Genomic DNA, 14,777 nt, shown 5'->3' with positions numbered 1-14,777 from the left:
CGTGAGGTGCCACAGATCCGAGTACCACGACCTCCTCGGCCAGTCTGGAGCGACGAGGATGGCGCGGCGGCAGTCGGACCTGATCTTGCGCAACACTCTGGGCAGCAGTGCCAGAGGAGGAAATACATACGGCAGTCGAAACTGCGACCAATCCTGAACTAATGCGTCCGCTGCCAGAGCTCTGTGATCTTGAGACCGTGCCATGAATGCCGGGACTTTGTTGTTGTGCCGAGACGCCATGAGGTCGACGTCCGGCGTTCCCCAGCGGCAACAGATCTCTTGAAACACGTCCGGGTGAAGAGACCATTCCCCCGCGTCCATGCCCTGGCGACTGAGAAAGTCTGCTTCCCAGTTTTCTACGCCCGGGATGTGAACTGCGGAGATGGTGGATGCTGTGGCTTCCGCCCACAGCACAATCCGCCGAACTTCTTGGAAGGCCTGACGACTGCGTGTGCCGCCCTGGTGGTTGATGTACGCGACCGCCGTGGCGTTGTCCGACTGTATGCGGATCTGTCTGCCCTCCAGCCACCGATGGAACGCCTTTAGGGCTAGATACACTGCCCTTATCTCCAGAACATTGATCTGAAGGGAGGACTCTGTCGGAGTCCAGGTTCCCTGAGCCCTGTGGTGGAGGAAGACCGCTCCCCACCCTGACAGACTCGCGTCCGTCGTGACCACAGCCCAGGATGGGGGCAGGAATGATTTTCCCTTCGACAAGGAAGTGGGAAGAAGCCACCACTGAAGAGAGGTTTTGGCTGCCAGTGAAAGAGACGTTCCTGTCTAGGGACGTCGACCTCCTGTCCCAATTGCGGAGAATGTCCCATTGAAGTGGACGCAGATGAAACTGCGCAAAGGGAACTGCCTCCATTGCTGCTACCATCTTCCCTAGGAAGTGCATGAGGCGCCTCAAGGGGTGTGACTGGGTCCGAAGGAGAGAGTGCACCCCTGTCTGCAGCGAACGCTGTTTGTCCAGCGGAAGCTTCACTATCGCTGAGAGAGTATGAAACTCCATCCCGAGGTAAGTCAGTGATTGGGTCGGTGTCAATTTTGACTTTGGGAAATTGATGATCCACCCGAACCTCTGGAGAGTCTCCAGAGCAATGGTCAGGCTGTGTTGACATGCCCCCCGGGAGGGTGCCGTGACTAGGAGATCGTCTAAGTAAGGGATCACCGAGTGGCCTTGAGAGTGTAGGACCGCCACCACGGATGCCATGACCTTGGTGAAGACCCGTGGGGCTGTCGCCAGGCCGAAAGGCAGTGCCACGAACTGAAGGTGTTCGTCCCCGATGGCGAAACGCAGGAAGCGTTGATGCTCTGGTGCAATCGGCACATGGAGATAAGCATCCCTGATGTCGATTGAGGCTAGGAAGTCTCCTTGGGACATCGAGGCGATGACAGAGCGGAGAGATTCCATCCGGAACCGTCTGGTTCTCACGTGTCTGTTGAGCAGTTTGAGGTCCAGAACGGGGCGGAATGATCCGTCCTTTTTTGGCACCACGAACAAGTTGGAGTAAAAACCGCGACCACGTTCTTGAATGGGAACGGGAATCACAACTCCTTCTGTCTTCAAAGTGTTCACCGCCTGAAAAAGTGCATCGGCTCGCTCGGGGGGAGGAGATGTTCTGAAGAAACGAGTCGGAGGACGAGAGCTGAGCTCTATCCTGTAACCGTGCGACAGAATGTCTCTCACCCATCGGTCTTGGACATGTGGCCACCAGGCGTCGCAAAAGCGGGAGAGCCTGCCACCGACCGCTGAGGTTTGTTCGGTTTGGACTGGGGTAAGGACGAGTCCTTTCCCTTGGATTGTTTAATAATTTCATCCAATTGCTCGCCAAACAAACGGTCGCCAGAAAATGGCAAACCGGTTAAGAACTTCTTGGAAGCGGAGTCTGCCTTCCATTCGCGTAGCCACATGGCCCTGCGGACTGCCACCGAATTGGCGGACACTACCGCTGTACGGCTTGCTCAGTCCAGGACGGCGTTCATGGCGTAGGACGAAAAGGCCGATGCCTGAGAAGTCAAAGACACAACTTGCGGAGCAGAGGTACGTGTGAATGCATTAATCTCAGACAGACAAGCTGAGATAGCTTGGAGTGCCCACACGGCTGCAAAGGCCGGAGCAAAAGACGCGCCTATGGCTTCATAGATGGATTTCATCAGGAGCTCTATTTGCCTGTCAGTGGCATCCTTGAGCGATGAACCATCTGCCACTGATACTACGGATCTAGCCGCCAGTCTAGAAACTGGAGGATCCACCTTGGGACACTGAGCCCAACCCTTAACTACGTCAGGGGGGGAAGGGGTAACGTGTGTCATTAAGGCGCTTAGTAAAGCGCTTGTCCGGAAATGCTCTGTGCTTCTGGACAGCATCTCTGAAGTTAGAGTGATCGAAGAACGCACTCCGTGTACGTTTGGGAAACCTAAACTGGTGTTTCTCCTGCTGTGAAGCCGACTCCTCTATAGGTGGAGTTGGGGGAGAAAGATCTAGCACCTGGTTGATGGACGCTATAAGGTCATTTACTATGGCGTCCCCTTCAGGTGTATCAAGATTGAGAGCAACGTCAGGATCAGAGCCCTGAGCTGCGACCTCCGCCTCATCCTCCAGAGAGTCCTCATGCTGAGACCCCGAACAGCGTGATGAAGCTGGGGAAGGTTCCCAGCGAGCCCGCTTAGCCGGTCTGGGACTGCGGTCCGTGTCGGAGTCCTCCCCGTGGGACCTAGATGTCACCCCAGGAGCACTCTGCTGCACCGACCGAGAGGGGCCTGGGGGCGATGAACTCACAGTGCCCGGGGCCTGTGTGACCGATCTGGACTGCAAGGCTTCTAATATCTTAGCAGACCATCTGTCCATAGACTGAGCCATGGATTGTGAAAGCGACTCAGAGAGTTTCTCAGCGAAAACTGCAAACTCTGTCCCTGCCACCTGGACAGTGGGAGCCGGCGGTTCTACCTGAGCCGGGGGTCCCACCAGTGCCCGAGGCTCCGGCTGAGTGAGTGCCACAGGGGCCGAGCATTGCACACAGTGAGGGTAGGTGGAACCTGCAGGTAACATAGCCGCACAAGAGGTACAGGTTGCAAAATAAGCCTGTGCCTTGGCACCCTTGCTCTTTGCGGACGACATGCTGTAGTCTCCTCTGAGAGTGATCACTGAGGGTATATAGCCAAAAGCAAAACAATGCGGCCGAACAGAGAAAATGTATACAAATATATATATATATATATATATATATATATATATATATATATATATATATATATATATATATATATATATATATATATATATATATATATATATATATACACTTCGGCACCCAAGGGGGGCCAGCACCGGGTAACCGGTGTGGCTTACCGACCGCCCAAAGCGGTTGTGTGTCCACCAGATTCCCTGCCTGGGCCTCCCAGAGCTGTAGAGCTCGTTCTGAAATCCTCCACCGGCAGAAGTGATTGCAAATATGGCTGCCAGAGTTCTCAGGGGAGGAGGGAGCCGTGGGCGTGACTAATAAAGTGCGGGAATCTGGTGCCCCACAGTGCTCAGTGAGGGGGGAGGAGAACACCCAAGTATGCTCCAGCCCTCACTGCCGACGTCCAGTCGACCGTCCCGCCCTTACCCCTGACTGGCAGGCCCGGGGGCGGGAGTTATGGTACTAGGCCGCAGAAGCCGGGGACTAAATTTAATAACGCGGCCGGCAAACAGGCGCGGTCGGCGCGGTAGTCCCGGTCGTCACAAACAAACAGCAGCCGCTGCAGCGTCTGTAACACAGGCGCTCCTGCGCCGTCCCCAAGGGGACACAGAGTACCTTATAGATGCAGGGCCTGTCCCTGATGATATCCAGTCTCCTGTCCGTCAGATTCCCCCAGGGGCTGCGGAGGGAGCCCGGTCCCAGTGAATGGTGACCGGTTAGGATCCCACTTCTCCCAGAGCCTCTAAGGGATGGGGAAGGAAAAACGGCATGTGGCTCCAGCCTTTGTACCCGCAATGGGTACCTCAACCTTAACAGCACCGCCGACTTAGTGGGGTGAGAAGGGAGCTTGCCGGGGGCCCTGTTAGGGCCCTCTTTTCTTCCATCCGATACAATCAGCAGCTGCTGCTGACGCTGACTAAAATGGGAGCTTGAGTGAATGTGTGCCTCCTTCAACACAAAGCATAAAACTGAGGAGCCCGTGATGCACGGGAGGGTGTATAGGCAGAGGGGAGGGGTTACACTTTTTAAAGTGTAATACTTTGTGTGGCCTCCGGAGGCAGAAGCTATACACCCAATTGTCTGGGTCTCCCAATGGAGCGACAAAGAAAAGTTATTTCCCAGTGTGCACAGGGCCTTAAGCATGTAGTGTAGATAAAAGACAGGAAAAAGCGGAAAAAAAAAGCACAACAAAAATGCAGCAAAAAAGAAGCAAAAATGCAATAAAAAACCACACAAAAAAGCAGCCAAGAAAATGAAACAAAAACACTACAAAAAAACACTTAAAAAAAAGCCAAAAAAAAAAGCAAAAATGCAACAAAACTTGCTTTTTGAAAGCAGTTTTTTTACTGCCAAGAAACAAAAAGTTTTTGACTGCAGAAAAAAAAGCGCATAAAAAAATGCAATATGTTAACATAGCCTTAGAGGACCTGTCACTTAAGAATATAACTTGACTTTTACCTTTTCTCCTGAATCCGGCAATTTTTTCTGTTGTTTCTACGCCTCTCCATTTCTGAGACATGCCCCCTTCTTCCCTGTATACAAGTCTAGTATGCTCATATTTTCATGTAACTGGGCGTGGTCATCAAGGACACACCCACATAGTAAAGATAAGGCCGACGCCCAGTTTGCTAAAAGTTCTAGATTTTTATATAGTGAAGAAGGGGCCACATCTTGGGAACAGGAAGGAGCAGGAACAAAAGAAAACCAACGCCGAATTCAGGAAAACAGCGGCGTTTACGCCAGGTAAAAAATAAACTGTACATATTTATGTCAAATTTTAGGTCCTAAAATGTGACCGTTTCTAAATACCATTCTTGTAGATTTTTTCTTTGATAGTTAACCATCATGTGATGTCTTAATAGACCTAAAATGTAATTTTTCACTTTGACCAGTAGGGGTCAGTACAATGGGCTTATTATCAGGATAACGGAAATTTGATTGGGAATATTAAACAAAATAATCTTGATTTATGGCCAGCATTGAGCCTTATCACCTCCTTCATATCAGGAAATTCCAACAAAGTAAGGAATGAAAGAGTCCCGACAGAGGAGAAAAATAATATACATGTCTGTCTATATAAAAAGAGCAATCATGTACGTACAAAGGTGGATTGTGGCATCATTTTACAACATCGTGAAGCCCTGAGGATTTCATGGCACATCAGGTGTGCAATATCTAAAAAGGTCCGGAAAATTTCCACCCATAAAAATATCTCGCCCAATGTGGGGCTCGAACCCACGACCCTGAGATTAAGAGTCTCATGCTCTACCGACTGAGCTAGCCGGGCTAGTGACTGCTGGGGGTATCATCTGTGCTACCGTGTCGAAAAGTCCCACCATTGGTACACAGGAGAAAAGCTCAGGGTGAACAAAGTCTTACTGCACAGGGCCTTCTGGACCACACCCACTTGACTATGTACGGTCTTGTTAGTCTATGAAGCTCTTCTCCACGAAGGAGACGAAGACAATATCCTGGAGGAAAATAGTTATTGCGGCTGTGCCCCCCGGATGTGCGCAGTGCACCTATGAACATAATGGAGACATGAAGGGAGGGGGAGCTGTCAGGTTCCCTTTAAGGTAATGGCAAACAAGACAGATCACGGTCTAAAGGGGGCGCTGGCTAACAAATATATGGACCTCACGGTTATCAAATCTCATATAATACTTTGTACTTTTTCTGTTCTTTGAAACATCAAAACTAAGAAAAGAAGGGAATTTTGTTTACTTACCGTAAATTCCTTTTCTTCTAGCTCCAATTGGGAGACCCAGACAATTGGGTGTATAGCTATGCCTCCGGAGGCCACACAAAGTATTACACTAAAAGTGTAAAGCCCCTCCCCTTCAGCCTATACACCCCCCGTGCTGCCACGGGCTCCTCAGTTTTGGTGCAAAAGCAAGAAGGAGGAAAAAATTATAAACTGGTTTAAAGTAAATTCAATCCGAAGGAATATCGGAGAACTGAAACCATTCAACGTGAACAACATGTGTACACAAAAAACAGGGGCGGGTGCTGGGTCTCCCAATTGGAGCTAGAAGAAAAGGAATTTACGGTAAGTAAACAAAATTCCCTTCTTCTTTGGCGCTCCATTGGGAGACCCAGACAATTGGGACGTCCAAAAGCAGTCCCTGGGTGGGTAAATAATACCTCATAATAGAGCCGTAACAGCTCCGTCCTACAGGTGGGCAACCGCCGCCTGAAGGACTTGCCTACCTAGGCTGGCATCTGCCGAAGCATAGGTATGCACCTGATAGTGTTTCGTGAAAGTGTGCAGGCTCGACCAGGTAGCTGCCTGACACACCTGCTGAGCCGTAGCCTGGTGTCGCAAGGCCCAGGACGCTCCCACGGCCCTGGTAGAATGGGCCTTCAGCCCTGAGGGAACCGGAAGCCCCGAGAAACGATAAGCTTCGAGAATTGGTTCCTTGATCCACCGAGCCAGGGTTGATTTGGAAGCTTGTGTCCCTTTACGCTGGCCAGCGACAAGGACAAAGAGTGCATCCGAGCGGCGCAGGGGCGCCGTACGAGAAATGTAGAGTCTGAGTGCTCTCACCAGATCTAACAAGTGCAAATCCTTTTCACACTGGTGAACTGGATGAGGGCAAAAAGAAGGTAAGGAGATATCCTGATTGAGATGAAAGGGGGATATCACCTTAGGGAGGAATTCCGGAACCGGACGCAGAACCACCTTGTCCTGGTGAAACACCAGGAAAGGAGCTTTGCATGACAACGCTGCTAGCTCAGACACTCTCCGAAGTGAAGTGACTGCTACTAGAAAAACCACTTTCTGCGAAAGGCGTGCGAGCGAAATATCCCTCATTGGCTCGAACGGTGGTTTCTGAAGAACCATCAGCACCCTGTTCAGATCCCAGGGTTCTAACGGACGCTTGTAAGGAGGGACGATGTGACAAACCCCTTGCAGGAACGTGCGTACCTGTGGGAGTCTGGCCAGGCGCTTCTGAAAAAACACAGAGAGCGCAGAGACTTGTCCCTTAAGGGAGCCTAGCGACAAACCCTTTTCCAATCCGGATTGAAGAAAGGACAGAAAAGTGGGCAAGGCAAATGGCCAGGGAGAGAAACCCTGAGCAGAGCACCACGACAGGAATATTTTCCACGTCCTGTGGTAGATCCTGGCGGACGTTGGTTTCCTAGCCTGTCTCATGGTGGCAATGACCTCTTGAGATAATCCTGAAGACGCTAAGATCCAGGACTCAATGGCCACACAGTCAGGTTGAGGGCCGCAGAATTCAGATGGAAAAACGGCCCTTGAGACAGCAAGTCTGGTCGGTCTGGCAGTGCCCACGGTTGGCCGACCGTGAGATGCCACAGATCCGGGTACCACGACCTCCTCGGCCAGTCTGGAGCGACGAGGATGGCGCGGCGGCAGTCGGACCTGATCTTGCGTATCACTCTGGGCAACAGTGCCAGAGGAGGAAACACATAAGGAAGCTGAAACTGCGACCAATCCTGAACTAAGGCGTCTGCCGCCAGAGCTCTGTGATCTTGAGATCGAGCCATGAATGTTGGGACCTTGTTGTTGTGCCGTGACGCCATTAGGTCGACGTCCGGCATCCCCCAGCGGCAACAGATCTCCTGAAACACGTCCGGGTGAAGGGACCATTCCCCTGCGTCCATGCCCTGGCGACTGAGAAAGTCTGCTTCCCAGTTTTCTACGCCCGGGATGTGAACTGCGGAGATGGTGGAGGCCGTGGCTTCCACCCACATCAAAATCCGCCGGACTTCTTGGAAGGCTTGCCGACTGCGTGTTCCACCTTGGTGGTTGATGTAAGCCACCGCTGTGGAGTTGTCCGACTGAATTCGGATCTGCTTGCCTTCCAGCCACTGCTGGAACGCTTTTAGGGCAAGATACACTGCCCTGATCTCCAGAATATTGATCTGAAGTGAGGACTCTTGCTGAGTCCACGTACCCTGAGCCCTGTGGTGGAGAAAGACTGCTCCCCACCCTGACAGACTCGCGTCCGTCGTGACCACCGCCCAGGATGGGGGTAGGAAGGATTTCCCCTTCGATAATGAGGTGGGAAGAAGCCACCACCGAAGGGAAGCTTTGGTTGCCTGAGAGAGGGAGACGTTCCTGTCCAGGGACGTCGGCATCCTGTCCCATTTGCGTAGGATGTCCCATTGAAGAGGACGCAGGTGAAACTGCGCGAAAGGAACTGCCTCCATTGCTGCCACCATCTTCCCCAGGAAGTGCATGAGGCGCCTCAAGGGGTGTGACCGACCTTGAAGGAGAGATTGCACCCCTGTCTGTAGTGAACGCTGTTTGTCCAGCGGAAGCTTCACTATCGCTGGAAGAGTATGAAACTCCATGCCAAGATATGTCAGCGATTGAACCAGTGTTAGATTTGACTTTGAAAAGTTGATGATCCACCCGAAACTCTGGAGAGTCTCCAGAGTAACGTTGAGGCTGTGTTGGCATGCCTCTTGAGAGGGTGCCTTGACCAGCAGATCGTCTAAGTAAGGTATCACCGAGTGACCCTGAGAGTGGAGGACCGCAACTACTGTAGCCATGACCTTGGTGAAAACCCTTGGGGCTGTCGCCAGGCCGAACGGCAGTGCCGCGAACTGAAGGTGTTCGTCTCCTATGGCGAAGCGCAGGAAGCGCTGATGCTCTGGAGCAATCGGTACGTGGAGATAAGCATCTTTGATATCGATCGATGCTAGGAAATCTCCTTGGGACATTGAGGCGATGACGGAGCGGAGGGATTCCATCCGGAACCGCCTGGTCATTACGTGTTTGTTGAGCAGTTTTAGATCCAAAACAGGACGGAAAGAACCGTCCTTCTTTGGAACCACAAACAGGTTGGAGTAGAAACCGTGACCCTGTTGCTGAAGAGGAACCGGGACCACCACTCCTTCTGCCTTCAGAATGCCCACCGCCTGCAGAAGAGCCTCGGCTCGCTCGGGAGGCGGAGATGTTCTGAAAAATCGAGTCGGAGGACGAGAGCTGAACTCTATCCTGTAACCGTGAGACAAAATGTCTCTCACCCAACGGTCTTTTACTTGTGGCAGCCAGGTGTCGCAAAAGCGGGAGAGCCTGCCACCGACCGAGGATGCGGTGTGAGGAGGCCGTAAGTCATGAGGAAGCCGCCTTGGTAGCGGCACCTCCGGTGGTCTTTTTAGGGCGTGATTTGGACCGCCATGCGTCGGAGTTCCTCTGATCCTTCTGAGGCCTTTTGGACGAGGAGAATTGGGACCTGCCCGCCCCTCGAAAGGACCGAAACCTCGACTGTCCTCTCCTCTGTTGGGGTGTTTTCGGTTTGGCCTGGGGTAAGGATGTTTCCTTTCCCTTGGATTGTTTGATGATTTCATCCAATCTCTCACCAAACAAGCGGTCGCCAGAAAATGGCAAACCAGTTAAGCACTTTTTGGAAGCCGAATCTGCCTTCCATTCCCGTAGCCACAAGGCCCTGCGTATTGCCACCGAATTGTCGGCTGCAACCGCCGTACGGCTCGCAGAGTCCAGGACAGCATTAATAGCGTAGGCCGCAAATGCCGACGTTTGAGAGGTTATGGACGCCACCTGCGGCGCAGACGTACGTGTGAGTGCGTCAATTTGCGCCTGACCAGCTGAGATAGCTTGGAGTGCCCATACGGCTGCGAATGCTGGTGCAAAAGACGCGCCGATAGCTTCATAGATGGATTTCAACCAGAGCTCCATCTGTCTGTCAGTGGCATCCTTGAGTGAAGCTCCATCTTCCACTGCAACTATGGATCTAGCCGCCAGTCTGGAGATTGGAGGATCCACCTTGGGACACTGAGTCCAGCCCTTGACCACGTCAGGGGGGAAGGGGTAACGTGTATCCTTAAGGCGCTTGGAAAAACGCTTATCTGGACAAGCTCGGTGTTTCTGGACTGCCTCTCTGAAGTCAGAGTGGTCCAGAAACATACTCGTTGTACGCTTAGGAAACCTGAAACGGAATTTCTCCTGCTGAGAAGCTGACTCCTCCACTGGAGGAGCTGAGGGAGAAATATCCAACATTTGATTGATGGACGCAATAAGATCATTCACTATGGCGTCCCCATCAGGAGTATCAAGGTTGAAAGCGGCTTCAGGATCAGAATCCTGATCAGCTAGCTCCGCTTCATCATACAGAGAGTCCTCTCGCTGAGACCCTGAACAATGTGATGATGTCGAGGGGAAGTCATAGCGAGCTCGCTTAGTCGGTCTGGGACTGCGTTCCATGTCAGAGACCTCACCCTGGGATCCATGAGACACCCCGGGAAAACATTGTTGTTCCAACTGAGGGGGACCAGGGGGCAATGATTCCACAGTGCCCATGGCTTGGGATGCCGGCCTGGACTGCAAGGCTTCTAATATCTTAGCCATAGTCTCAGAAAGTCTTTCAGTAAAAACTGCAAACTCCGTCCCTGTCACCTGGACAGTGTTAACAGGTGGTTCTCCCTGGGCCACCCTTAGCAGAGGCTCCGGCTGAGTAAGTGCCACAGGGGCCGAGCATTGCACACAATGAGGGTCAGTGGAACCTGCCGGCAGTATAGCCATACATGCTGCACAGGCAGCATAGTAAGTCTGTGCTTTGGCACCCTTGCTATTTGTGGACGACATGCTGTTGTCTCCTCTGAGCAATACAGGAGGGTATATAGCCAAAAACAACCGTGCACCATACAGTGTAAAGTATAGCCTATAATCATATAATCTATAAGTACACTTCTGCACCAGTGGGGCCAGCACCTAGGTGCTGCTTACCGACCGCGCAATGCGGTTGTGTGGTCACCAGAATTCCTGCCTGGGTCTCCCTGAGCTTGTCTCCCTTCTCCAGCGTTAGCAGAGCTGACAGGAATGGCTGCCGGCGTCCTGAGGAGAGGAGGGGGCCGTGGGCGTGCCCTAGAAAGTGCGGGAATCTGGTGCCCCACTGTGCACAGTGAGAGGGGTGGAGTATGCAAAGCATGCTCCAGCCTCAGTTGCTGACGTCCTTTACAGCGTCCCGCCCTTCCCCTGACTGGCAGGCCTGGGGGCGGGAAAAAAATGAGACTAGGCCGCAAAAGCCGGGGACTCGAGTTATCAACGCGGCCGCCGTATAAGCGCGGTCGGCGCGGAAGTCCCCGGCGCACTAACAGTCCCAGCCGCGCCGCAGTGATAATGGCAGCGGCGGTCAGCGCGGCAGTCCCCATACACTAACACACTCAGCGACGCTGCAGTGTGTAAAGGCACAAACGCAGTCAGCGCCGCGGTCCCCGGTGCACTAGCACACCCAGCAATGCTGGAGTGTTGCTGTGCGCGGTCCCCACGGGGACACAGAGTACCTCAAAGTAGCAGGGCCATGTCCCTGAACGATACTCGGCTCCTATCCAGCAGAGTCCTCAGGAGCTGTGGATGGAGCACGGTCTCATGTGCCTGGAGACCGATAGGATCCCACTTCACCCAGAGCCCTAAGGGGGATGGGGAAGGAAAACAGCATGTGGGCTCCAGCCTCCGTACCCGCAATGGATACCTCAACCTTAACAACACCGCCGACAAGAGGGGGGTGAGAAGGGAGCATGCTGGGGGCCCTGTTATGGGCCCTCTTTTCTTCCATCCGACATAGTCAGCAGCTGCTGCTGACTAAGCTGTGGAGCTATGCGTGGATGTCTGCCTCCTTCGCACAAAGCATAAAAACTGAGGAGCCCGTGGCAGCACGGGGGGTGTATAGGCTGAAGGGGAGGGGCTTTACACTTTTAGTGTAATACTTTGTGTGGCCTCCGGAGGCATAGCTATACACCCAATTGTCTGGGTCTCCCAATGGAGCGCCAAAGAAAAAATAAATATCAATGAACAAGGTTTGTAAAAAAAAAGAAGGGAATTTTGTTTACTTACCGTAAATTCCTTTTCTTCTAGCTCCAATTGGGAGACCCAGACCATTGGGTGTATAGGCTATGCCTCCGGAGGCCGCACAAAGTATTACACTAAAAGTGTAAAGCCCCTCCCCTTCTGCCTATACACTCCCCGTGCTCCCACGGGCTCCTCAGTTTTGGTGCAAAAGCAAGAAGGAGGAAAAAATTATAAACTGGTTTTAAGTAAATTCAATCCGAAGGAAAATCGGAGAACTGAAACCATTCAACATGAACAACATGTGTACACAAAAAAACAGGGGCGGGTGCTGGGTCTCCCAATTGGAGCTAGAAGAAAAGGAATTTACGGTAAGTAAACAAAATTCCCTTCTTCTTTGTCGCTCCATTGGGAGACCCAGACCATTGGGACGTCCAAAAGCAGTCCCTGGGTGGGTAAAATAATACCTCGTAATAGAGCCGTAAAACGGCCCCTTCCTACAGGTGGGCAACCGCCGCCTGAAGGACTCGTCTACCTAGACTGGCATCCGCCGAAGCATAGGTATGCACCTGATAGTGTTTCGTGAAAGTGTGCAGGCTCGACCAGGTAGCCGCCTGACACACCTGCTGAGCCGTAGCCTGGTGCCTCAAAGCCCAGGACGCACCCACGGCTCTGGTAGAATGGGCCTTCAGCCCTGAGGGAACCGGAAGCCCAGCAGAACGGTAAGCTTCGAGAATTGGTTCCTTGATCCACCGAGCTAGGGTTGATTTGGAAGCCTGTGACCCTTTACGCTGGCCAGCGACAAGGACAAAGAGTGCATCCGAGCGGCGCAGGGGCGCCGTACGAGAAATGTAGAGTCTGAGTGCTCTCACCAGATCTAACAAGTGCAAATCCTTTTCACATTGGTGAACTGTATGAGGACAAAACGAGGGTAAGGAGATGTCCTGATTGAGATGAAAAGGGGATACCACCTTAGGGAGGAATTCCGGAACCGGACGCAGAACCACCTTGTCCTGGTGAAACACCAGGAAAGGAGCTTTGCATGATAACGCTGCCAACTCAGACACTCTCCGAAGTGATGTGACTGCTACTAGGAAGGCCACTTTCTGCGAAAGGCGTGCGAGCGAAATATCCCTCATTGGCTCGAACGGTGGTTTCTGAAGAACCATCAGCACCCTGTTCAGATCCCAGGGTTCTAATGGACGCTTGTAAGGAGGGACGATGTGACAAACCCCTTGCAGGAATGTGCATACCTGTGGAAGTCTGGCTAGGCGCTTCTGAAAGAACACAGAGAGCGCTGAGACTTGTCCCTTAAGGGAGCCTAGCGACAAACCCTTTTCCAATCCGGATTGAAGAAAGGACAGAAAAGTGGGCAAGGCAAATGGCCAGGGAGAAAACCCCTGAGCAGAGCACCACGACAGGAATATTTTCCACGTCCTGTGGTAGATCTTGGCGGACGTTGGTTTCCTAGCCTGTCTCATAGTGGCAATGACCTCTTGAGATAATCCTGAAGACGCTAGGATCCAGGACTCAATGGCCACACAGTCAGGTTGAGGGCCGCAGAATTCAGGTGGAAAAATGGCCCTTGAGACAGCAAATCTGGTCGGTCTGGCAGTGCCCACGGTTCGCCGACCGTGAGATGCCACAGATCCGGGTACCACGACCTCCTCGGCCAGTCTGGAGCGACGAGGATGACGCGGCGGCAGTCGGCCCTGATCTTGCGTAACACTCTGGGCAACAGTGCCAGAGGAGGAAACACATAAGGAAGCCGAAACTGCGACCAATCCTGAACTAAGGCGTCTGCCGCCAGAGCTCTGTGATCTTGAGATCGAGCCATGAATGTTGGGACCTTGTTGTTGTGCCGTGACGCCATTAGGTCGACGTCCGGCATCCCCCAGCGGCAACAGATCTCCTGAAACACGTCCGGGTGAAGGGACCATTCCCCTGCGTCCATGCCCTGGCGACTGAGAAAGTCTGCTTCCCAGTTTTCTACGCCCGGGATGTGAACTGCGGATATGGTGGATGCTGTGGCTTCCACCCACAGCAGAATCCGCCGGACTTCCTGGAAGGCTTGCCGACTGCGTGTCCCACCTTGGTGGTTGATGTAAGCCACCGCTGTGGAGTTGTCCGACTGAATTCGGATCTGCTTGCCTTCCAGCCACTGCTGGAACGCTTTTAGGGCAAGATACACTGCCCTGATCTCCAGAACATTGATCTGAAGTGAGGACTCTTGCTGAGTCCACGTACCCTGAGCCCTGTGGTGGAGAAAAACTGCTCCCCACCCTGACAGACTCGCGTCCGTCGTGACCACCGCCCAGGATGGGGGTAGGAAGGATTTCCCCTTCGATAATGAGGTGGGAAGAAGCCACCACCGAAGGGAAGCTTTGGTTGCCCGAGAGAGGGAGACGTTCCTGTCTAGGGGCGTCGGCATCCTGTCCCACTTCCGTAGGATGTCCCATTGAAGTGGACGCAGGTGAAACTGCGCGAAGGGGACTGCCTCCATTGCTGCCACCATCTTCCCCAGGAAGTGCATGAGGCGCCTCAAGGGGTGTGACCGACCTTGAAGGAGAGATTGCACCCCTGTCTGTAGTGAACGCTGTTTGTCCAGCGGAAGCTTCACTATCGCTGGAAGAGTATGAAACTCCATGCCAAGATATGTCAGCGATTGGACCGGTGTCAGATTTGACTTTGGAAAATTGATGATCCACCCGAAACTCTGGAGAATCTCCAGAGTAACGTTGAGGCTGTGTTGGCATGCCTCTTGAGAGGGTGCCTTGACCAGCAGATCGTCTAAGTAAGGTATCACTGAGTGA

At 52.7% G+C, this 14,777-nt stretch overlaps 1 protein-coding gene and 1 non-coding gene across 2 annotated transcripts in view; both read right to left on the bottom strand.

Annotated features, from left to right (window-relative positions):
* Nucleotides 1–14,777, bottom strand: part of ATP13A1 (ATPase 13A1) — a 186,602-nt gene that overhangs the window by 111,216 nt on the left and 60,609 nt on the right. The gene's annotated exons all lie outside the window — the stretch shown is intronic.
* TRNAK-CUU (transfer RNA lysine (anticodon CUU)) lies at nucleotides 5,400–5,472 on the bottom strand. Its single transcript has one exon. It is a non-coding gene; the product is annotated as a tRNA-Lys (tRNA).

The sequence above is a fragment of the Anomaloglossus baeobatrachus genome, chromosome 4, assembly GCF_048569485.1.
Source record: "Anomaloglossus baeobatrachus isolate aAnoBae1 chromosome 4, aAnoBae1.hap1, whole genome shotgun sequence".
NCBI classification, from domain to species: Eukaryota; Metazoa; Chordata; class Amphibia; order Anura; family Aromobatidae; genus Anomaloglossus; species Anomaloglossus baeobatrachus.
This window is presented reverse-complemented; position numbering and strand designations above follow the sequence as displayed.